At 43.1% G+C, this 25,517-nt stretch overlaps 1 long non-coding RNA gene across 1 annotated transcript in view; it reads right to left on the bottom strand.

The window, feature by feature from the left end:
• The window catches only part of LOC131381430 (uncharacterized), a 41,564-nt gene extending 18,922 nt beyond the window's left edge, over nt 1–22,642 (bottom strand). Inside the window, exons 1-2 of the long non-coding RNA XR_009210200.1 lie at nt 22,353–22,642; nt 20,122–20,180 (exon numbers count right to left, since the gene is read on the bottom strand). This is a non-coding gene — a long non-coding RNA (uncharacterized LOC131381430). The remainder of the gene's footprint in view (nt 1–20,121; nt 20,181–22,352) is intronic.
• Nucleotides 22,643–25,517: the final 2,875 nt, after the last annotated feature.

A 25,517-nucleotide genomic window follows, 5' to 3' on the forward strand; every position in this document is an offset into this window, starting at 1 on the left:
ATCAAATTCTGTTGTGACTCATGCGATGTGTGGGTAGCACCTAAAGACTTTCAAGAAGGGTAAGTTACTACAGAGGAAACATCCCAAGTGATTTTGAAAAATAAATTGTAACAGTTATAAAACATCCATGGCAGAATCTGCAGGCAGCCCTAGAATTAACTGTGCTGAGGATTAGCAGCAGGTAAATGGTTAGAAATGGAATAAACTGGAAAAATAACCTTTGGAAGAGTGGGTTGGAACAAAGGTCTGTGCTCATCAAAAGCACCTGATAATTGGCCTAACAGGAAGACAGGTGCCATAGAAGGAGGGGTTACGAGAGCTGAAGTATAGGCAGATGCTAGCTCAGTCTCTACACAAGATTTCTCTCTCTCTTTCTCTCTCTCTCTCTCTCTGTCTCTCTCTGTCTGTCTCATGCACATGCACGCACACACACAGCAAATTATCTGAGAGCCATAAAATCAGACTAATCCTTCCGGCTGTCATTCTTCAGGGTAGACCTCTCCTGCACTGATTTTACCTTCCACGTAGCATTAAAATGATATAAAATGAGTCAGGCTGACCAAATGGTCTGCTCAAGGCAGAAACTTGGTGTGTTAGTCTGTTCACACATCACTGTAAAGAAATACCGGAGACTGAGCAATTTGTAAAGAAAAGAGTTTTAGCTGACTCACGGTTCTGCAGGATATACAGGAAGAACGGTGGCATCCACTTCCGGGGAGGCCTCAGAGAGCTTCCAATTATGGCAGAAGGCAAAGTAGGAGCAGGCCATCTTAGGTTAGTGCACAAGTAATCGCAGTTTTCGCCATTACTTTTAATGGCATCCAACTAATATATGGCGGGAGAAGGAGCGAGAAAGAGAGAGAGAGAGAGAAGGTGCTACACACTTTTAAACAACTAGATGTTGTGAGAACTCACTCACCATCATGAGAACAGCACCAAGGGGATGGTGCTAAGCCATTCGTGAGAAGCCTGCCACCAAGATCCAATCACCTCCAACCAGGCCCCACCTCCAACATTAGGGATTATAATACAACCTAAGATTTTTGTGGGGACACAGATCCAAACCACATCACTTGGCAAAACAACAACATAGAAAAGTTATCACCAGCCTCTTGCTTTTCCTTTCTGTACCTTATGCCCAGCAAAGTGCAGTGCCCCAAGCTCTCCCTCAACTCAATGATCCCCTCTCTGACCAAGTGGTCAGTGTAACCCACTCAGTTAAGTGTCCTTATTAAGGGAGAGTTTCCATAACAGGACTTTTTCCAACTCCCCTTCTCCACCCTCCAGTTTCCCATTCTGTGAGTCCTAAAATCCCCCTTCACTGACTCTCCATTGCCTTTAGGAAAAAAATCCAGACTCCATTTCTTAGTATTTAAGAATATTCACAATTTAAGATCCTTATAGCTACATTTCTCACTCTTTTCTTCTCCAGACAAAGGCAGATATTCACTGTTTCTTCCTCAGTTGCTCTTGGTCACCATGTACTTCCCCGCAATCATATCTCTCTCTGTGCCTTGCCCCCAACCCAGAACGCCCTTCCTCCTACTTCAAACACACCAAAGTCCACCTTTATTTCCAGGCCCAGATCAAATCTGCCTACCTCCATGACATGTTCTCCTCTCCCCTGGACCACAGAGATCCTGTCTGCCTCTGAATTCTCCGTCAATCATTTGGCCCTTACTCACACTGTGTTGTTATTCATTTGTTTAGATTTTTCTTTCTCAATGGAGGGCCATGACAATATCATGCATCTTTGTTATCTCCAATGAACCATGCCCAATCCTCAGCTTGTGTTAGATGACAATAATGCTATAGTCAAGAGATACCCTACATCAAAAACTTCTGACTTCATGTTCTTTTCAGGGATCCAATACATTTCAGTGTTTTATTGTAGTTTTCAATGATGTGATAATGCTTAAGGATAACACTAAGGATATATTTTTTAGCTCCTCAGCAACCCAAATGGAGAAGACATACTGAGTCAGCTCAGCTGACTCTTTAGACCAACACAGGTCCTCTTGAACCTACTTGTTCCCATTATAGTCTATATGTGCCTGTAATGAGGACGGAAGGCTGTGTACTTTCTCAAATTCCCTTGATCACCTATTTTTTTTTCTCTTGAATGAAATCCTACCTATGCCAAGCCACCCTTCCACTGATGGACTTAGATAAAAAACACCCAGTCTCAGAGTATGGGATGTGACTAACCCAAGCAGGCCAGCTGACACAACCTGAAAGGGGAAAGAGGTTTGCTTCCTGTGGGATAAGCCTCAATCAATAGGAAGCAGGAGGGAGCAAGGCAGATAAAGTCCCCCTTCTCTTTTTCTTCTTCTTCTTCTTTTTTTTTAGACAGAGTTTTCGCTGTGTTGCCCAGGCTGGCATTGGCATGCAATGACGTGATCTCAGCTCACTGCAACCTCCACCTCCTGGGTTCAAGCAATTCTCCTGCCTTGGCCTCCTGAGTAGCTGGGATTACAGGTGCCCACCACCATGCCTGGCTAATTTTTGTATTTTGTTTGTTTGTTTTGTTTTATTTTTGAGATGGAGTTTCACTCTTTTGCCCAGGCTGGCTTGCAGTTGCGTGATCTCAGCTCACTGCAACCTTCACCTTCTGGTGTCAAGTGATTCTTCTGCCTGAGTACTGGGGGAACCTGCCCCCAATATTTCAACGTAGGTTCTTTCTATTTTCCATAAGTGTTGGCTGGCTGAGAAATAAAGAGAGACAGTATAAAGAGAGGAATTTTACAGCTGGGCCACAAGGGGTGACATCACATATCAGTAGGACCATGATGCCCGCTTGAATCTCAGACCAGCAAGGTTTTATTAAGGGTTTCAAAAGGGGAGGGGGTAGTAAGAACAGGGAGTAGGCACAAAGATCACATGCTTCAAAGGGCAAAAAGCAGAACTACTAGTAAGGGTCTAACAAAGATCACATGCTTCTGAGGGAACAGGACAAAGGGCAAAAGCAGAACCACTCATAGGGACCTAACAAAATCACAGGCAAAGGGCAAAAGCAGAACCACTGATAAGGGTCCAACAAAGATCATAAGGTAAAGGGCAAAAACAGAACCACTGATAAGAGTCTATGTTCAGCAGTGCACATATTGTCTGGACAAACATCTTAAACAACAGAAAACAGGGTTTGAGAGCAGAGAACTGGTCTGACCACAAATTTACCAGGGCAGAGTTTTTCCCCACCCTAGTAAGCCTGAGGGTACTGCAGGAGACCAAGGCATATCTCAGTCCTTATCTCAACTGCATAAAGCAGACATTCCCAGGGCAGCCATTTATAGACCTCCCCCCAGGAATGCATTCCTTTCCCAGGGTATTAATATTAATATTCCCTGCTAGGAAAAGAATTTAGGGATCTGTCTCCTACTTGCACATCCACTTACAGGCTCTCTGCAAGAAGAAAAATACAGCTATTTTTGCCTGACCCCGCAGGCAGTCAGACCTTATGGTTGTCTTCCCTTGTTCCCTAAAAATCACTGTTATTCTGTTCTTTTTCAAGGTGCAAGGATTTCATACTGTTCAAACACACATGTTTTACAATCAATTTGTACAGTTAACACAATTATCACGGTGGTCCTGAGGTGACGTACATCCTCAGCTTACGAAGATAACAGGATTAAGAAATTAAAGTAAAGACAGGCATAAGAAATTATAAAAGTATTATTTGGGAACTGATAAACGTCCATGAAATCTTCACAATTTATGTTCCTCTGTTGCAGCTCCAGCCGGTCCCTCTGTTTGGGGTCCCTGACTTCCCGCAACACCTCAGCCTCCCAAGTAGCTAGGATTACAGGTGCCCACCACCATGCCTAATTTTTGTATTTTTAGTAGAGATGGGGTTTCACCATGTTGGCCAGGCTGGTCTCAAACTCCTACCCTTGTGATCCACCCACCTCGGCCTCCCAAAGTGCTGGGATTACAGGCATGAGCCAACAGTTCTCAGCATCTCTTGCATTGAGGTGTCCCTGGGACTACGTTTTGGCAAATAGGTGATATTAATACATGCAGGAAGAGCAATCTCTAACTGATATGCCCTTCCATAAGCCCTGGATTTCTTTCAAAACTTTGTCAAGATATACCTAGCAGCCTTCAAGTTATACCTAAATTATTTTCCTCCAAAACAAACCAATCAAATTAAAGATATACCTTGCAAACATGCAGTTTGCCAAAATTACATGCTGATTACTTTCATTTTCTACTAGGCTCTAACTGCTACAAAGGTGGGAGCTATGTTCATCTTGTCTACTGCCTTAACCTCAGTGCCTAACTTCTGCCTGGCATATGTATCCAAATACACCTTAGTCAGAAGACTACTAAACAAAAAAACTCGAACACTCTATTACTGCTTACTTGGATTATTCATGATTAGAACACAACTCACTCATATATTCATTCATTCAGTCAGTCAATATTAATTGATTGCCTACTGTGCAATGTGCACAGTGACATTAATTGAAGATCCTGCCAGGAATAAAACAAAGATGCTACTCTCAATGAGCTTACCTTTTAATGGGAGAGACAGACAATCAACTTTTAAACAGGAAGAGTTTCAGATGGTGCTAAGTGTGATAAGGATAAAGATACTTTACCTGGAGTGTTCCAAAAAGGCAATATTTAGGCTTAATTCACTGTCATCATATCAACATGGCTTCAACCTTAATCACTTCAGTCCAAAAAGCTAAGTTCTGAGAACTAATTTTTTTCTAATGACAAGGAAGGGATGATCAATTTCCCTTATTTGGATTTGGGATTGCATGCATTTCTGAAGAAAATAAAAGGAAGGGAAGCAAGGGAGAGAAGGGAAGGGAAGTGAATGGAGGGGAAGGGAAGGAGAGGGAAGGGAGGGAGAAAAAGAGAAAAAAGAGAGAGAAGGAGAGTGGGAGAGAGGGAAAGAAGAAAGAAGGAAAGAAGGAAGGAAGGAAAGAAAGAATTTTATCCCACTAGTATTAAACAGCTTTCCACTAGTACTAAACAGAGAGAAACACTATATGGGTGAAAGAGAAGGCCAAAGGGCAGGGTCTTCTCTAAAAGTAGACAGCATTGGAAAGAATTGCTAATATCCACAAGAATAGCCTTCCAACTTTCCTGTGTTCCAAAGAATGCACTGAACGCTGTATTATTAATTTTGCAGCCCTTGTTTATGTTTTAGACTCTCAAACAGCCTCAATCATTATTCCTCAGATCCTCTTGGGGCTCTTTGATGTGATTCCTGAGCTCCCAAGTGAGCCCTCATCACATCCTAGGAGAACCACGGAGACATTCCCTTCATGCTCTGACCTCTCTCCACCACTTGAGCTCCACAAACAAAGCAAGCTGCCCTTTGAGGATTGGCTCTCCTAAGAGTCGAAGTGAAGAATCCTTTTAATTTTTCAAATCCAGAGAGGGCTGTAATACTGCCCAGCTCAGGCATGCTAGAAATTAATGTCACATGTCTTTATACCCTGAGTTAACTTGGCAACTTTAGGAAGGAAAAAAATGTTTTTAACTTGTCTGTGTTGATGGAGTAGAAATGTTTGGTTTCTGTTTGTTTTCTTCAGTGTTGTTTGTTCTCTTTAGTGTCGATGGAGTAGAAATGTTTGGGTTTTGTTTTCTTTAGTGTTGATTAAATGAAAATTTGTTTATAATTTAAATACCTTGTCTCTTTCTGTAGGTGAGTTGGAAGAATGGACACGGTTCAAGAGGGTAAAGAAGCGTGGGTGAAGGCCTTCTGAGCCCAGCTGAGGGATATACTGAGGGAGGGTGATAGTATTGGACAGAAAGCTGCTACATTTGCAGTGCTGTCAGTTTCCACAAAATGGGGATGGTGGGGGCCAGGACTAGCATGAGGCAAATGAGGCCTTCAGGGCACAAAATTTCAGGAGGCACAAAATTTAAGGAGGTGCTCAGGTGCCTGCCCTTATACCACAGGGAACGAAAGGGCCTCCTTAAATTGTATGCCCCAGGGCCCTCTCTTACTGCATCCTAGTGCCTAGTTCTGGTCCCAGGGAAATGAGTTGTATTAGGATTTCAAGAAAGTCTGTGGATCCAGACATCAATTCTCTTAGTCATGACAAATGGGCATGCAAAGGTGGAAAACAGGATTGGTGAAGAGTTGACAGATTTACCACTAAAAAGGAATAGACCTCATTTTCCTGGCTAAGAAGAACAAAGTGTGTCTTGGCTTAGAAGAGACAGGATCACTTTCCCGAGGCAAAAAGAGGTACAAGTTATAAAAATCCACCCTTGACTCTTCTCCCTCTTACTCATGCTATTCTCCCTTTTCCACACCCAGCCCACCGCCAAATTAAAATAATAAACATGTAAAGTTCTAAAATGAACTAAAGTAGGAAAAATAGGTCTGAACTTTTAAAGAGAGAGAAGGATTCTTCATAAGAAATGAAGATTCCAAACAAGGAATCAAGGTGGTTAACCAAAAAACTGTGTTGGGAGCTAGAAAAACCTCTATACCCCCCAACTCCAAATAACCTCACTTCCCCCTCAGCACTCCACTGACAAGCTCCTGAGGCTTAAAACACTCTGCTTTCTTCTTTACCTCTTCGTGTAAGGATTTGTATTTCTCTGGCTGGACTGTCAGCTCCTCAAGGGCAGAGACCATCTCTCCTTTGCCCACATTCTATCATGACACAGCGGAGTCCCTGGCTCGCAGGAGGTGTTGTTGTACAAGATCTAAAGCTCTTTGGATAGGGAAACAACACAACGACACTGGGAGAGATGAAAGGCAGAACTCCTAGGAAAGCTGTTATTGGAAAGGGGTCCCAATCCAGATGCTAAGAGAGGGTTCTCAGATCTCACACAAGAAAGAATTTAAGGCAAATCCATAGAGTAAAGTGAAAGCAAGTTTATTAAGCAAGAAAAGGAATAAAGAATGGCTACTCCATAGGCAGAGCAGCAGCTTGGGCTGCTGGACTAAGGATACTTATAGTTATTTCCTGATGATATGCTAAACAGGGGGTGGATTATTCATGAGTTTTCCAGGAGAGGAGGCGGGGGGCACAATTCCCAAATCCGAGGATTCCTCTCCATTTTAGACCATATAGGGTAACTTCCTGACGTTGCCAAGGCATCTGTAAACTGTCATGGCACTGGTGGGAGTATCTTTTAGCATGCTAATGCATTATAATTAGCATGTGATGAGCAGTGAGGACGACTAGAGGTCGCTTTTGTCGCCATCTTTGTTTCAGAGGGTTTTGGCCAGCTTCTTTACTGCAACATGTTTCATCAGCAAGGTCTTTGTGACCTGTATGTTGTGCCAACCTCCTATCTTATCCTGTGACTTAGAGTGCCTAACCTCCTGGGAATGCAGCCCAGTAGGTCTCAGCCTTATACTACACAGCCCCTACTCAAGATGGAGTCACTCTGGTTCAGACACCTCTGACAAAGGCAGAGCCACACTGAGGGTTGTCTAAGGACAGATAATTTGGAGCTGGAGCTATACAGGCAGCTTAGTATAGCAATCAGGGTGGGGTTAGCTAGCTTTCATGGACTTTCTGTGGTTTGGCTAATTTGAATAATTTTGTGGACTCCAGGACATAGGGGCTGTCCCTAACTGTCCCGTACCTGGCTCTGGGGCAATTACAGTGGGTGCACAGAGGTCCAGAGTCTGAGAGATGCTGGCAGTGTGAAATGAATCAGCTGCTCAGAAAGGGGAACCAGTCGGCTTTTAGCCAGGCCCCAAAACTAGAGGAAGACAGCATTTAGAAAAACCAAAAACTACATTACAGGTGCTTAATAAATATTTTCTGAGTTATCACATTGATTTAAAAAACCTGAAATCCCTTTATCAGAGTTTACTTAGGTCACAGTTAAGAGGCTTAAAATGTAAATGCCGCTGAAAAAGGAAACACTGACTTGAACTCAGTCTCTCTAGGAAGTCAAGGCTCGGGTAAAAGCCTTGCACAGGAGGAAGTTTTGGGATATGTCATTAGCACCCAAACAAGGGTTTCTTGGCTGTTTGGCCCAGAATCAGCTCTGGCCTAAGGAAAGGCAATTTAGGGGAAACATCTGGTAGGTGAAGGGATAAGCACGTCTACGTGCTATAGTTGTTTGGAAAGCAGAGCAAGATATAAACCAAGATGCAAAATCATCCTAATTAACATTAAACAGATTTTCTCTTTCTTTCACTCTTTTAAATCTATTAAATATCCTGAAAGGAATTAATTATAACCTTGGATTAGATTTTTTTTTCCTGGGCAGAAATCATTTGCATTGCTATTGGGCAAGAATCATTGTAATGCTATAAGTCATGAATGCAACTCAGACAAAGGTAAGCATCCCTGGAAAATCAGATCATTCCCATTAGGACAGACCTGTTCCATTCAACAGCACCTAGCACTTCCTTGTAAGGTTATCCAGTAATTTCTTTTGCCTAGTTCCAAGTTCTGCATAATTTTTCTTAACGAACCACATATTTTAAAAGTGCTTTGCAGAAAGCAGGGGCTTAAGCAGGTATGTGTATACCAATGTTCATAGCAGCATTATTCATGATTGCCAAAAGGTGGAAGCAACCTAAATGCCCACATCAACACACGAATGGATAAACCAAACGTGATATACACATATACACATACAGTGGAATATTATTCAGCCATAAAAAGAAATGAAATTCTGACATACACTACAGCATGGATAAAACGTTAGGACGTTGTGCTAAGTGAAATAAGCCAGACATAAAAGGACAGCTATTACATGATTCCACACATATAAGTTAGCTAGAATAGGTGAATTCACAGAGACAGAAAATAGAAGAGTGGTTACCAGAAGCTGAGAGGAGAAATTAACAGAGAGTTAAGGAGTACCGAATTTCGGTCTGGGATGGTGTAAAAGTTCTGGGGATATATGGTGGAGATGGTTGTGAAACAATGTAAATGTATTTAATGCTACTGAATTGCACACTTAAATGGTTAAAAATGGTAAGTTTTATGTTATGCATATTTTACATACACATAAAACTTTCAGAGCATAGGCTTCCAATAAAAACAAAGGAAGGGAGGGAGGAGGGAGGAAGAGAAGACAGACAGAGAGAAAGAACGATGTACTGTCCAATTGTCAGATACACCTTTAGTTTGGGGAATTTATGATTTTTGTCTGCTACTTTATGTCAGGCTCCACACTAAGCACCCGTATTAGTCCATTCTCACACTGCTGATAAAGACATACCTGAGACTGGGTAATTTATAAAGAAAAAGAGGTTTAATGGACTCACAATTCCACATGGCTAGGGAGGCCTCACAATCATGGCGGAAGGTGAAAGGCATGTCTCACATGGTGGCAGACAAGACAGAATGAGAACCGAGGGAATGGGGTTTCCCCTTATAAAACCATCAGACCTCTTGAGACTTACTCACTACGATGAGAACAGTATGGGGGAACTGCCCCCATGATTCAATCATCTCCCACCAGATCCCTCCCACAGCATGTGGTAATTATGGGAGCTACAATTCAAGATGAGATTTCGGTGGGGACACAGCCAAATCATATCATTTCACCCCAGCCCCTCCCAAATCTCATATTCTCACATTTCAAAATGAATCATGCCTTTCCAACAGTCCCCAAAGTCTTAATTCATTTCAGCATTAACTCAAAAGTCCACAGTCCAAAGTCTTTTTTAGGCAAGGCAAGTCCCTTCTGCCTATGAGCCTGTAAAATCAAATGCAAGTTAGTTACTTCCTAGATACAATGAGGGTACAGGCATTGGGTAAATACTCCCATTCCAAATGGAAGAAATGGGCCAAAATGAAGGGGCTGAAGGTCCCATGCAAGTCTGAAATCCAGTGGGGCAGTCAAATCTTAAAGCTCCAGAATGATCTCCTTTGACTCCATGTCTCACATACAGGTCACACTGATGCAAGAGGTGGGCTCCCATGGTCTTGGGCTGCTCCATCCCTATGGCTTCGCAGAGTACACCCTCTCTCCCGGCTGCTGTCACAGGCTGGCATTGAGTGTCTATGGCTTCTCCAGGTGCATGGTGCAAGCTATTGGTGGATCTACCATTCTGGGGTCTGCAGGACAGTGGACCTTTTCTCATAGCTCCACTAGGCAACACCCCAGTGGGGACTCTGTGTGGGGGCTCCAACCCCATATTTCCCTTCCACAAAGCCCTAGCAGAGGTTCTCCATGCAGGCCCCGCCCCTGCAGCAAACTTGTTCCTGGACATCCAGGCATTTCCATACATCCTCTGAAATCAAGACAGAGGTTCCCAAACCTCAATTCTTGACTTCTGTGCATTCACAGCCTCAACATCACATGGAAGCAGCCAAGGCTTGGGGCTTACACCCCTGAAGCCACAGCCTCAGCTCTATGTTGGCCCCTTTTAGCCACAGTTGGAGTGGCTGAGGCGAGGGGCACCAACTTCCTAGACTGCACAACAGCAGAGGGATCCTAGGCCTGGCCTGTGAAACCACTTTGTCCTCCTAGGCCTCTGAGCCTGTGATAGGAGGGGCTACAGTGAAGACTTCTGACATTCCCTGGAGACATTTTCCCCATTGTCTTGGGGATTCATCTTCAGCTCCTTATTACTAACGCAAATTTCTGCAGCTGGCTTGAATTTCTCTCAGAAACGGAATTTTCTTTTCCACAGCATTGTCAGGCTGCAAGTTTTCCAAACTTTTATGCTCTGCTTCCCTTATAAAACTGAATGCCTTTAACAGCACGCAAGTCACCTCTTGAATGCTATGCTGCTGAGAAATTTCTGCTGCCAGATGCCCTAAATCATCTCTCTCAAGTTCAAAGTTCCAGAAATCTCCAGGGGAGGGGCAAAATGCCACCAGTCTCTTTGCTAAAACATAACAAGAGTCACCTTTGCTCCAATCCCCAATAAGTTCCTCATCTCCATCTGAGACCACCTCAGCCTGGACTTTATTGTCCATATCACTATCAGTATTCTGGCCAAAGCCATTCAACAAGTCTCTAGGAAGTTCCAAACTTTCCCCCATTTTCCTGTCTTCTTCTGAGTCCTCCAAACTGTTCCTACCTCTGCCTGTTACCCAGTTCCAAAGTTGCTTCCATATTTTTGGGTATCTTTACAGCAGCACCCCATTCTACCAGTACAAATTGACTGTATTAGTCAGTTCTCACACTGCTGATAAAGACATAGCCAAGACTGGGTAATTTATAAAGAAAAAGAAGTTTAATATACTCACAGTTCCACATGGCTGCGGAGACCTCACAATCATAATGGAATGCAAAAGCCACATTTTACATGGTGGCAGACAAGAGAGAATGAGAACCAAGTGAAATGGGTTTCCCCTTATTAAACCATCAGATCTTGTGAGACTTATTCACTACCACGAGAAAAGCATGGGAAAGGCCTGCCCGCATGAGACAATTACCTCCCACCAGGTCCCTCCCACAAAACATGAGATTTATGGGAGCTACAATTCACGATGAGATTTGGGTGGGGACACAGCCAAACCATATCAGCACCTGTCATTTAATATTCACAACACTATGAGGAGTCATCTTGCTTATATTATAGTTGTTCAGAGAGGTTAAGTCAATTCTCTTAAGCCACACAGTAGAGCTAGTTCTGTCTTTAAAGCCTATGCTCTTAACCATTCTTCTATATTGCTACTATTATGTCCAGCCAAATCTTCTTTCATTTCTAAATACAGCAAATTTCAGAATTAACTGTTATACCTTAAGCACTTCCATTTTGTGCTTTCAAAGAGGGCAAATGAAAATAATTTTTTCTACAAATCCATATTGAGTTTTTTTCCTGGTGAGGCCTTACAGCTTAGAATTTCAAATCTTGGAGTTTTTCCTCCCTTTTTGTAAACATTGGGCTCAGCATATTGCATGGTTGAGAACCCAAGTAAGGGTGCTATGGGGGGAAGAAAAAAATACACTATGAAGTGAATGATATAGATATCCAGAAACATGAACATATCTGCCCAGTGTGTCTGACTCAATGACAAAACCACATACACAAGCAAAAGCTTGGTGGGACTCTAATTTTACATCAGCACCCCTAAAGAAAGGGAGCTCTGGCAAGGATGAAACAAACTGCTGGATTTTTGTAAAAACTTACTGATACTGGTGGAGGTTCCAAGATGGCTGAATAGGAGCAGCTCCAGTCTACAGCTCCCAGCATGAGTGATGCAGAAGACCGGTGATTTCTGCCTTTCCAACTGAGGTACCAGGTTCATCTCACTGAGGCTTGCTTGACAGTGGGTGCAGGACAGTGGGTGCAGCCCACGGACTACAAGCCAAAGCAGGGCAAGGCATCACCTCACCTGGGAAGTGCAAGGGGTCAGGGAATTCCCTTTCCTAGCCAAGGGAAGCCATGACAGACGGCACCTGGAAAATTGGGTCACTCCCACCCTAACACTGTGCTTTCCCAATGATCTTAGCAAACAGCACACCAGGAGATTATATCCCATGCCTGGCTCCGAGGATCCCACGCCCACAGAGCCTTGCTCACTGCTAGCACAGCAGTCTGAGATGGAACTGCACGGCGGCAGCAGCAAGGCTAGGGGAGTGGCGCCTGCCTTTGCTGAGGCTTGAGTAGGTAAATGAAGTGGCCAGGAAGCTCAAACTGGGTGGAGCCCACCGCAGCTCAAGGAGGCCTGCCTGCCTCTGTAGACTCCACCTCTGGTGGCAGGGCATAGTTGAACAAAAGGCAGCAGAAACTTCTGCAGACTTAAACATCCCTGTCTGACAGCTTTGAAGAGAGTAGTGGTTCTCCCAGCATGGAGTTTGAGATCTGAGAACAGACAGATTGCCTCCCCAAGTGGGTCCCTGACTCCCAAGTGGCGTAATTGGGAGGCACCTCCCAGTAGAGGCCGACTGACACCTCATACAGCTGGGCGCCCCTCTGAGGAGAAGCTTCCAGACAACATTTACCGTTCTGCAATATTTGCGGTTCTGCAGCCTCTGCTGGTGATACCCAGGCAAACAGGGTCTGGAGTGGACCTCCAACAAACTCCAACAGACCTGCAGCTGACAGTCCTGACTGTTAAAAGGAAAACTAACAAACAGAAAGGACATCCACACCAAAACCCCATTTGTATGTCACCATCATCATAGACCAAAGGTAGATAAAACCACAAAGATGGGGAGAAACTAGAGCAGAAAAGCTGAAAATTCTAAAAATCAGAGCACCTCTTCTCCTTCAAAGGAACGCAGGTTGTTGCCAGCAATGGAACAAAGCTGGATGGAGGATGACTTTGATGAGTTGAGAGAAGAAGGCGTGAGACAATCGGTAATAACAAACTTTTCTGAGCTAAAGGAGGATGTTTGAACCCATTGCAAAGAAGCTAAAAACCTTGAAAAAAGATTAGACGAATGGCTAACTAGAATAAACAGTGTAGAGAATACCTTAAATGACCTGATGGAGCTGAAAACCATGGCACAAGAACTACGTGATGCATGCACAAGCTTCAGTAGTCAATTCAATCAACTGGAAGAAAGGGTATCAGTGATTGAAGATCAAATGAATGAAAGGAAGTGAGAAGAGAAGTTTAGAGAAAAAAAGAGTTAAAAGAAATGAACAAAGCCACCAAGAAATATGGGACTATGTGAAAAGACCAAATCTACGTCTGATTGGTGTACCTGAAAGTGACGGGGAGAATGGAACCAAGTTGGAAAACACTCTGCAGGATATTATCCAGGAGAACTTCCCCAACCTAGCAAGGCAGGCCAACATTCAAATTCAGGAAATACAGAGAATGCCACAAAGATACTCCTTGAGAAAAGCAACCCTAAGGCACATAATTGTCAGATTCACCAAAGTTGAAATGAAGGAAAAAATGTTAAGGGCAGCCAGATAGAAAGGTCAGGTTACCCACAAAGGGAAGCCCATCAGACTAACAGCAGACCTCTTGGCAGAAAGTCTACAAGCCAGAAGACAGTGAGGGCCGATATTCAACATTGTTAAAGAAAAGAATTTTCAACCCAGAATTTCATATCCAGCAAAACTAAGCTTCATAAATGAGAGAGAAATAAAAGCCTTTACAGACAAGCAAATGCTGAGAGATTTTGTCACCACCAGGTGTCCTTTACAAGAGCTCCTGAAGGAAGCACTCAACATGGAAATGAATAATCGGTACCAGCCACTGCAAAAACATGCCAAATTGTAAAGACCATCGACACAAGGAAGAAACTGCATCTACTAACGAGCAAAATAACCAGCTAACATCATAATGACAGGATCAAATTCACACATAACAATATTAACCTTAAACGTAAATGGGCTAAATGCTCCAATTAAAAGACACAGACTGGCAAATTGGACAAAGAGTCAAGATCCATCAGTGTGCTGTACTCAGGAGACCCATCTCATGTGCAGACACACACATAGGCTCAAAATAAAGGGATGGAGGAAGATCTACCAAGCAAATGGAAAGCAAAAAAAAGCAGGGGTTACAATCCTAGTCTCTGATAAAACAGACTTTAAACCAACAAAGATCAAAAGAGACAAAGAAGGCCATTACATAATGGTAAAGGGATCAATTCAACAAGAAGAGCTAACTATCCTAAATATATATATGCACCCAATACAGGAGGACCCAGATTCACAAAGCAAGTCCTTAGAGACCTACACAGAGACTTAGACTCCCACACAATAATAATGGGAGACTTTGACACCCGACTGTCAACATTAGACAGATCAACGAGACAGAAAGATAACAAGAATATCCAGGAATTGAACTCAGCTCTGCACCAAGTGGACCTAATAGACATCTACAGAACTCTCCGCCCCAAATCAACAGAATATATTCTTCTCAGCACCACATCTCACTTATTCCAAAATTGACCACATAGTTGCAAGTAAAGCACTCCTCAGCAAATGTAAAAGAAAGAAATTATCACAAACTGTCTCTCAGACCACAATGCTATCAAACTAGAACTCAGGATTAACAAACTCACTCAAAACTGCTCAACTACATGGAAACTAAACAACATGCTCCTGAATGACTACTGGGTACATAACAAAATGAATGCAGAAATAAAGATGTTCTTTGAAACCAGTGAGAAAAAAGACACCACATACCAGAATCTCTGGGACACATTTAAAGAAGTGTGTAGAGGGAAATTTATAGCACTAAATGCCCACAAGAGAAAGCAGGAAAGATCCAAAATTGACACCCTAACATCACAATTAAAAGAACTAGAGAAGCAAGAGCAAACACATTCAAAAGCTAGCAGAAGGTAAGAAATAACTAAGATCAGAGCAGAACTGAAGGAGATAGAGACACAAAAAACCCTTCAAAAACTCAATGACTCCAGGAGCTGGTTTTTTGAAAAGATCAGCAAAATTGAAAGACTGCTAGCAAGACTAATAAAGAAGAAAAGAGAGAAGAATCAAATAGACAGAATAAAAAATGGTAAAGGGGATATCATCACCGATCCCACAGAAATACAAACTACCAGCAGAGAATACTATAAACACCTCTACGCAAATAAACTAGAAAATCTAGAAGAAACGGATAAATTCCTGGACACATATACTCTCCCAAGATTAAATGAGTAAGAAGTTGAATCTCTGAATAGACCAATAACAGGCTCTGAAATTGAGGCAATAATTAATAGCCTACCAACCAAAAAAAGTCCAGGACCAGATGGATTCACAGCCAAATTCTACCAGAGGTACAAAGAAGAGCTGGTACCACTCCTTCTGAAACTATTCCAATCAATAGAAAAAGAGGGAATCCTCCCTAACTCATTTTATGAGGCCAGCATCATCTGGAAACCAAAGCCTGGCAGAGACACAACAAAAAAAAGAGAATTTTAGACCAATATCCCTGATGAACATCGATGCAAAAATCCTCAATAAAATACTTGCAAACCGAATCCAGCAGCACATCAAAAAGCTTATCCACCACAATCAGTTGGGCTTCATCCCTGGGATGCAAGGCTGGTTCAACATAAACAAATCAGTAAATGTAATCCATCAGATAAACAGAACCAAAGACAAAAACCATATGATTATCTCAATAGATGCAGAAAAGGCCTTTAACAAAATTCAACAGCCCTTCATGCTAAAAACTTTCAATAAATTAGGTATTGATGGGATGTATCTCAAAATAATAAGAGCTATTTATGACAAACCCACAGCCAATATCATATTGAATGGGCAAAAACTGGAAGCATTCCCTTTGAAACCTGGCACAAGACAGGAATGCCCTCTCTCACCACTCCTATTCAACTTACTGTTGGAAGTTCTGGCCAGGGCAATCAGGCAGGAGAAAGAAATAAAGGGTATTCATTTAGGAAAAGAGGAAGTCGAATTGTCCCTGTTTGCAGATGACATGATTGTATATTTAGAAATCCCCATCATCTCAGCCCCAAATCTCAAGCTGATAAGCAACTTCAGCAAAGTCTCAGGATACAAAATCAATGTGCAAAAATCACAAGCTTTCCTATACACCACCAACAAACAAACAGAGAGCCAAATCATGAGTGAACTCCCATTCACAATTGCTTCAAAGAGAATCAAATACCTAGGAATCCAACTTTCAAGGGATGTGAAGGACCTCTTCAAGGAGAACTACAAACCACAGCTCAATGAAATAAAAGAGGACACAAACAAATGGAAGAATATTCCATGCTCATGGATAGGAAGAATCAGTATCGTGAAAATGGCCATACTGCCCAAGGTAATTTATAGATTCAATGCCATCCCCATCAAGCTACCAATGACTTTCTTCACAGAATTGGAAATAACTACTTTAAAGGTCATATGGAGCCAAAAAAGAGCTCACATTGCCAAGACAATCCTAAGCCAAAAGAACAAAGCTGGAGTTATCATGCTACCTGACTTCAAACTATACTACAAGTCTACAGTAACCAAAACAGCATGGTACTGGTACCAAAACAGAGATATACACCAATGGAACAGAACTGAGCCCTCAGAAATAATACCACACATCTACAATCATCTGATCTTTGACAAACCTGACAAAAACAAGAAATGGGGAAAAGATTCCCTATTTAATAAATGGTGCTGGGAAAACTGGCTAGCCATATGTAGAAAGCTGAAACTGGACCCCTTCCTTATACCTTAAACAAAAATTAATTCAAGATGGATTAAAGACTTAATTGTCAGACCTTAAACCATAAAAACCTTAGAAGAAAACCTAGGCAATACCATTCAGGACACAGGCATGGGCAAGGACTTCATGTCTAAAACACCAAAAGCAATGGCAACAAAAGCCAAATTGAGAAATGGGATCTAATTAAACTAAAGAGCTTCCGCACAGCAAAAGAAACTACCATCAGAGTGAACAGGCAACCTACAGAATGGGAGAAAATTTTTGCAATCTACCCATCTGACAAAGGGCTAATATCCAGAATCTACAAAGAATTCAAACAAATTTATAAGAAAAAGACAAACAACCCCATCAAAAAGTGGGTGAAGGATATGAACAGACACTTCTCAAAAGAAGACATTTATGCAGCCAACAGACACATGAAAAAATGCTCATCATCACTGGTCATCAGAGAAATGCAAATCAAAACCACGATGAGATACCATCTGACACCAGTTAGAATGGTGATCATTAAAAAGTCAGGAAACAACAGGTGCTGGAGAGGATGTGGAGAAATAGGAACACTTTTACACTGTTGGTGGGAGTGTAAACTAGTTCAACCATTGTGGAAGACAGCGTGGCAATTCCTCAAGGATCTAGAACTAGAAATACCATTTGACCCAGCCATCCCATTACTGGGTATATACCCAAAGGATTATAAATCATGCTACTATAAAGACGCATGCACATGTATGTTTACTGCAGCACTATTCACAACAGCAAAGACTTGGAACCAACCCAAATGTCCATCAATGATAGACTGGATTAAGATAATGTGGCACATAGGCCAGGCGCAGTGGCTCACGCCTGTAATCCCAGCACTTTGGGAGGCCGAGGCGGGCGGATCATGAGGTCGGGAGATCGAGAACATCCTGGCTAACACAGTGAAACCCCATCTCTACTAAAAAATACAAAAAATTAGCTGGGTGTGGTGGCGGGTGCCTGTAGTCCCAGCTACTCGGGAGGCTGAGGCAGGAGAATGGCGTGAACCCGGGAGGCAGAGCTTGCAGTGAGCCAAGATCGAGCCACTGCACTCTAGCCTGGGTGACAGAGCAAGACTCTGTCTCAAAAAACAAAAAAAAAGAAAGAAAATGTGAGCTCAAATTCAGTGCTCCAGGAAATCGATGTTGGAGGTTTAGATGTAAGTGGGTGACAGGACACAGTACAGATGCTCAAGGAAAATTCACTTCGACAGTAGGGGGCACAGAATGAGCTGGAGAGGAAAAGAATGCTGTTGGCTAGAGTCCTTGACACAATAAGGTGTGAGATGACAAAGATCTTGGTCAGGGTAATAGACATGGGAACAGCAAAAAAAGGGAAAGGAAAGAGGAATAGTCTGAACTTGATGGTCATGCCAATGTGGTAGGTGGAGACAAAGGGGTCAGGGAGGACCTCAACACACTGGGCTTGCAGGTGACACCTAGGTAACATGAGCATCCATATGGAAAAAATCTACAGGCAGGAGTAGAGGGTGGTTTAGGGGAATCCACAAGGTAATATTTAGGGAGTGAGCTTTTTGGGAATTAGCTTTCAAAAGAGGAAAAAAAAATCAGATCGAAGAGCTAAAGATCAAACCTTGGGAATACACAGTGTATGTTCTGAGGAGAGAAGGGTCCTCAGAGATGAGAGGAAAGAATATGGAAATCATTTGGGGAATAACGATAAGGAGATTTATGTAACCTTGGGAGGCAGTTTGGCTTCTATCAAGCACATGTCTATAGTCTCTGTTGGCCTCTATTTTTTGTGAGTGGAAGATTCTGGAGAAAATGCCCTGGTTTGAGATTTCCCCTCTATTCCTTTTCCTTAGTCATTTTTTTTTACTGTTTTGATTGCTTTGTTCAACCATTCAAACTACCCCGAACTCACCAAATAGTCCTCACCCCCGAAATAGTGGGTAGAGCCTAGAACAGAACCAAACAAGCTCAGTCTATGGGAACAGTGTCTCAGCGCCAGAAGCTCTACCTGTGCTGTTCCATTCTGTGCCACAAGTCAGCTGGAACCCCTGGGCTGGGGAAAGCTTTGGCTGAACTGTCAAACAGAGGATTTCATTTCTTCCATGTTCCCACCTCACTAATGTAATTTTCTCCTCCTCCCAGGAGAACTTGTACACAATCTCTGCCAGCCCCAGAAAGGTCCAAGCCTCTGCACGCTTTTTAGAATGACTTGGATGGGAGGCCCAAGGCCTCCTAATAAGGCTCACTTTTCAAGTGAGTCCTCAGCTGGGTGATCACAGTGGACAGTTCTGGAATCCTGGGCCCACACTGGGAGGGAAAAGACCCTGGCAGCTGGCCCTATGCACCTGGTTGTCATCCCTGGCTGCAAATGGCCTCCCTCCAGATGTTCTGAGCCGGGGCCTCCAGGGTGACTACCAGAACCAAACAGTGACAGTAGTTGAGCACCACAGATCTTTGGAAAATCATTTCCCCAGGAACTTTTCCCAGCCTTGGTGTGCTTCCCGTGTTACCAAGCTGGTATCACTGTGGAAACGCCTCATTCCTCACTTACAGAGCAGGCACGAGCCCACTAAAACCCTCTCAGCTCTGGATGCATTCTCAGACTCCCCAGACCTCCGTAGCAACAACTCCTTAAATAGTATCCAGGGGCAATATGCAAAATCACATCCCCCTACACCCCAAAACACACACACCTCTTCACCTTCCCACCCTCAACAGCATTGGGTATCTCATAAGGAGGTAATAATGTAAATTCGCCTAACTAAGGCTGAAGACTCTTCCTACTTTCCGCCTGCTTTCTAGGTGAATCAGACTCATGTAATTGTTATTCTGGCTATTCTCAGTTTTCTTTAGCCAAATTGCAAAGGAGCTCATCATTGAACAAAAAAAAAAAAAAAAAAAGAAAAAAGAAAGAAAAAGCTCAGTAGAGATGGTTTTGATTTCTGGTCATACAGGATTGGCCACTGTGTGATTACAAAAGAAATTGATTGGGTGATGCCCAAAAGACCTTGGCCTGGAGTTAGGTAGTTTAGTCCTTTGGCAAACTACTGTCTTAGTCCATTTTGTGCTGCTGTAACAGAATACCTGTGACTGGGTAATTTGTAATGAATAGAAATGTATTGGCTCACAGTTCTGGAGGATGAGAAGTCCAATATCAAGGTGTTGGCATCCGGCAATCGACTTCTTGCTATGTCATCACAGGGCAGAAAGAGAGAGGGCAAGAGAGTAAAAGGGGATCAAACTCACCCTTTTATAACAGCACCAATCCCACTCATAAGGGTGGATCCTCATGGCCTAATTGCATCTTGAAGATCACACCTCTCAATAATGTCACAACGGCAATTCAATTTCAACACAAGTTTTGAGGGGACAAATATTCAAACCATGGCAACTATATTGTGTCAAGTTTTGATATGCCATCAAGTTTTAGGGTTCAGCAAAAAAGGTTGCCTAATTTAATTGGCAGAAATTCTATAGCTATAATGGGTTTTCTGTCTTTCAAAATGGATATTTTACTTTTAATTTAGACCATTGAAGCATAAGTCATTTTCCTTTGTTGGGGAAGCTTGTTAAGTTCAGTCTGAGTCTCAGCAGTGACTACAGCAACAGTGTCTAGAGAGTAATTTTGTTTTCCCAGTTACTGTCATTTCAACATAATTCCATTTGCAAGGCAAAGATGGTCTCCCTCCACCTGGGAAAGGTCCCCTGGAATCACAGTCGTGGTAGTCACATTGGAGTTGGGGGCTGAGAGCCTTTCTAATTTCACTTTCTTCTGGTAGACAAGTGATCACTTGTTGGTATAATGCAGATAAGAAACCTACTTGCTCATCTCTAGCTGCTAGCATCTTCAGTGCTAACACTCACAAGGTTAAGCCAATTTTAAAGGCAAATCTGGCACAGAACCTAAAATGCAGTACTTTGAAAATGCAAGGCAGGATTTTACGCCTGTCCCAGCCCAGCATGACTTCCTCAGAAGAAGAGCTCGAGGCAAAGGCTTAGGTGTTATTCCTTATTAAAGAGTACAATCCCAGGGAAGTAAGAGTGAGCAAAAAGAGGGGTGAGGCAGGAAAGGAGGGATGCTTGATGTCAAGCACAGCTGACTGCTTAATCTCAAGTCTCAACTTCAGAGGGGTGCTGTATGTGGCATCCCAAGGCAGTCAGTCCCTGGAATAAAGGGGGCATCTCTCATTGGTCAAAGATAAACTCACAGGGCATGAACTTACACACTTTGGGGCTGGGCTGGGCACCCTAGAATATCTCACAGTAGAGTTGTGGCTCCCCATCATTAGGAATGCCCCAGGGGAGGGGGTGGAAGAAGTGCAGTAGGACAAGAGGCCAAGGGGTTATGGAATTGTGCTCTTCTGAAATTGACTGGAGTCCTTGAGAAAATGTCCGCTGGAGCAGCCCAAGTGGTCGTAGGTCCCAAGGACAGGTGAGATTGAGAGAAACCGAGTGGTTCACTAAAAGTATTTAACACAAAAATGTACCACAAACTGGCTTTCTAGAACTTTCTTCCATATCTGTACTGTGTGACCACCTCATTACAGGTCCCATCAAGCCTTCACAAAGAGCATACCATTGATGTAAATCAGTATGGTCAACTGGACAATTTTTTGAAAAGAAATATAATTGGTTTAATGAAGAGGAATCCTATATAAGAGTGTAAATATATCGTTCTGCTTTTCCAGTCCCTGCTTTCTGCTGGGCTCTGTCTAATACTTCTTCTCACTGGAAGAGTGAAATTCCTTAAAGACATGTCAGTTTAAACCCATAGCTCTTCAATCACTTTCAGTTATCAAAATCATCTCATTTTAGGCCATAAAGTTCAGTTCCTGTTTATAGACACCTCTCAATTTCAAATTCAAGACACAGCTCCCCATCCCGCCCACCCTTGCCAAGCCCAGACTAGACTGGAGCATTATGGGACACAGTCAACTCTCCCTGACACACACCTCCTTACTTGCTATGCTCTTCCTGCTGATGTTGGGGTGGGAGGAGAGAGCAGGAAGATAACACTGGCTCCATACAAGCTGGTGGACATTTGACCCTTTCCTTGGTTGGTTGTAACTACGTTTCTGTTTTCTCTCATCTGGATATGGATGGATGATGGTCTCAATAGGCCTCATGGACGTGAGACTCACTTTCAAACTGGTTCTGAGGTATGTGGAGTCCTTTAAGAGGAGCGATCACATCTTCAGGATGGCCCCACTACGGGTAGTCTAAGCTGCCCTCCCTGGGAGGCCTTGGCTCCTTGCTCCTTGGTGATGGTCCCCAGTGAGCCCACATCCCCTACCTCATCAACCCCAAAAGGCCCATAATCCTGGAATTTGCCAGCATACATGAAATTTATTTTCTGTACCTCTAGGAATAAGATGTGTGAAGGGATGGTTTTTGCCTCCTCCTTATCTGGTCATCTCTCTTCGTCATCTCTCCAAGGGTTCTTTCTCTAGCCCCAACCAGCAGTTGAAATGCCAGCCTACCCCTCTCGAAGACATTCCCATGTTGTACAGATGATTCTCTCCAGGCCCAGCTCCTTCCACTTGTCTTGGAGTTACTCTCCATCCCCATGAGGAGAGCAAGGTGAGACACAGCTGCTTTTCATACTGTTCTCCTACTTAAAAAACCATTTCGCCCCCTCACAGTCCTCTATTGGATGTGAGATGGGATGGGAGACTAGGAGGGGCTGCAAGGGGTACTGGGATTTGGTGTTGGTGCTAGTGTGGGACCTGCTGAAAGTGTTGCCTCTCAGCAAGTGATTCTGGAATGTTGCTATGCCAACAGCTGGCCATTCTCTTTATTTATGATGTGGGGAAACTAGTGGTTTTGTTTTCAGCAGTAAAGTGAATTATCAGTTCCAATCAATGTTGAAAACAACTCCTACTTGGCACCCATCTTCATCTTGTTGCATAAATATCTCCACATTATTTTTTAAGAGACAGAGTCTCGCTCTGTCACCCAGGCTGGAGTGCAGTGGCATGATCACAGTTCACCGCAGCCTCGGAGTCCTGGTGTCAAACAATCCTCTTGCCTCAGCCTCCCGAGTAGCAAGGACTATATGTGAACACCACCACACCCAGCTAACTTTTAAAATGTTTTTATAAGATATGGTCTTGCTATGTTGCCGAGGGTGACCTCAAACTTCTGGCCTCAAGTGATCCTCCCACCTCCGGCCCCTAAAGTGCTAGGATTACAGGTGTGAGCCACTGTAGCTGGCCACTAACTTTTTGAAGGTATTATTAACTCTGATGCCTTTTGGGGTGATTTTTCGGCCTCTGTGAACTTTTGTCTGTTTTTCCTAACGTTTTCACATCTGCGTGAGGAAGGTTTGCTGCTTGTTCCTATACTGTTTAGTTCATTTCCAGCCAATGATCCCTGACCTACTCTGTGGAATTGCTAGTCATCATATCCAAGTTCCAGGCACCAGGACTTGAAGCTGGGAAAAGCCCACTCCACCCCTTTTAAGGAGATGTTTTGGAAGGACCACATAACCCCTCTGCTAAGGTCAGAACCCAGTCCCAAAGCCCATCCAGCTACCGGGGAGGCTGGGAAAGGCAGTCCTCTGGCTGAGCACATTGCTGCCTCAAATAACATGATAGTAACGTAGGCAACTGGGAGTCTCTACCGCATCCACAGAGCACGAAAATCCCAGATCATTCTCTTTTATGGTTTAATTAAAGAAGTTTCCTAAATTATTTTTCCTATTAAAAAGCAATCAATATTTGTTAAAAAGAAAAAAAATTAACAAATGTAACTATAGGTTCATGCAAAAGTAATTGTGGTTTTTGCCATTACTTTATTTTATTTTAAGACAGAGTCTCACTCTGTTGCCCAGGCTGGAGTGCAGTGGCACCATCTTGGCTCACTGCATCCTCTGCCTCTCAGGTTCAAGTGATTCTCCTGCCTCAGCCTCCTGAATAGCTGGGACTACAGGCACATGCCACCATGCCTGGCTAATTTTTGTATTTTTAGTAGAGAGGAGGTTTCACCATGTTGGCCAGGCTGATCTCGAATTCCTGACCTCAGGTGATCCAGTTGACTTGTCCTCCCAAAGTGCTGGGATTACAGGTGTGAGCCACCATGCTTGGTCTGTTTTTGCCATTACTTTAAAGGCAAAATCACAATTACTTTTGCACAGCCTAATATAAAGTACCCCCATAGGCCTACCCATCAGAAACAATCATCAAGATATATATCTTCCAGATTTTTCTATCTGTGCATATATGTCTTTTCTATAAGAATGGCTGGGTGTGGGTGGCTCATGCCTATAATCCCAGCACTTTGGGAGGCTAATGTGGGTGGATCACTTGAGATCAGGAGTTCGAGAACAACCTGGCCAACATAGTGAAACCCCATCTCCACTAAAAGTACAAAAATTAGCCGGGCAGGGTGGTGGGGACCTGTAGTTCCAGCTACTTGGGAGGCTGAGACAGGAGGATAACTTGAACCTGGGAGGCAGAGGTTGCAGTGAGGCGAGATCGCACCACTGCACTCCAGCCTGGGCGACAAAGCAAGACTCCATCCAAAAAAAGAAAAAAAAAAAAGATTACACATGTGTAACCCTTAGGTCTAGGTCTTGATAAATAGCTAATTTGAGGGGATATCTGAGGATTTTCTTTGAAATATACTGTAATTTATTTCAGCAATCCACCAAGTGTCGGACATGCGGTTATTGCAGCCATTTCTCTTTTGCCAAACATTTAGGGTGTTTCCAATTTTTCATTACCATACACAGTGTAGAGCTGGAATTGTTTGAAATTTAATTCCAAATTTAAAACATCAAAAGAATAAGAGAAAATACTTACTGCATTGAAAAAGGTAAAGAGGGGAGACAAAAAGTGCCAAACACATGCATTAATGATTGCAAAACCTCCCTGAGATCAGCCAAAATCATTTAACAAATGAAAAATCCATGACTGCAATCCATTTTTGACCAAAATTATCTCACTGGCCAACTTATGTTTGACCAAATTGCTTTTGCTCAAATTGCTTTCAGTCCAATCACCTGGAGCTGAATTAAATGATCAAACTCTCTTGGAAGGCATTTAGGGCACCCAATTTGAACCTGCATCTTTTTCTTTAGAGAAGTGTTAGGGTAAAGTTGGTAGGATGTGCTACTGCCCTTTCAATCAGAAAGGAGAAGGTATACACTGAAGACCCATCTTTTTATTTTCTCAGACCTCAAGTTTTGCTCAAATAGGATTCCAAAAAGTTTAGAGCACCTCGTCAGAATACACAATCAGAGATTTTCTGACATACCTCAGATATAGAGGATGCCCAGAAGACCCACTCAGCCTTGAGTTCTTAGAAACGAGGAGGCTTTCACTCCTTTTGATACCCATCCCAGAAACAGAGAATGAACTGCTCCTTTCCCTCGGCTTTACTCAGGATTTCTCTGAAGCTAAATTAATTGCCACCTCTCGTACTCATGACTGCGGATTCATTTCTCCAAGAGTCCCTTTCCTGGTGAGGCACTGAAATAATGTCTTATGGCAATTTCCTGGCTCTTTTGTTTTTTTCTGCCTTT

Source organism: Hylobates moloch, unplaced genomic scaffold (assembly GCF_009828535.3).
Source record: "Hylobates moloch isolate HMO894 unplaced genomic scaffold, HMol_V3 SCAFFOLD_16, whole genome shotgun sequence".
Taxonomy (NCBI): Eukaryota; Metazoa; Chordata; class Mammalia; order Primates; family Hylobatidae; genus Hylobates; species Hylobates moloch.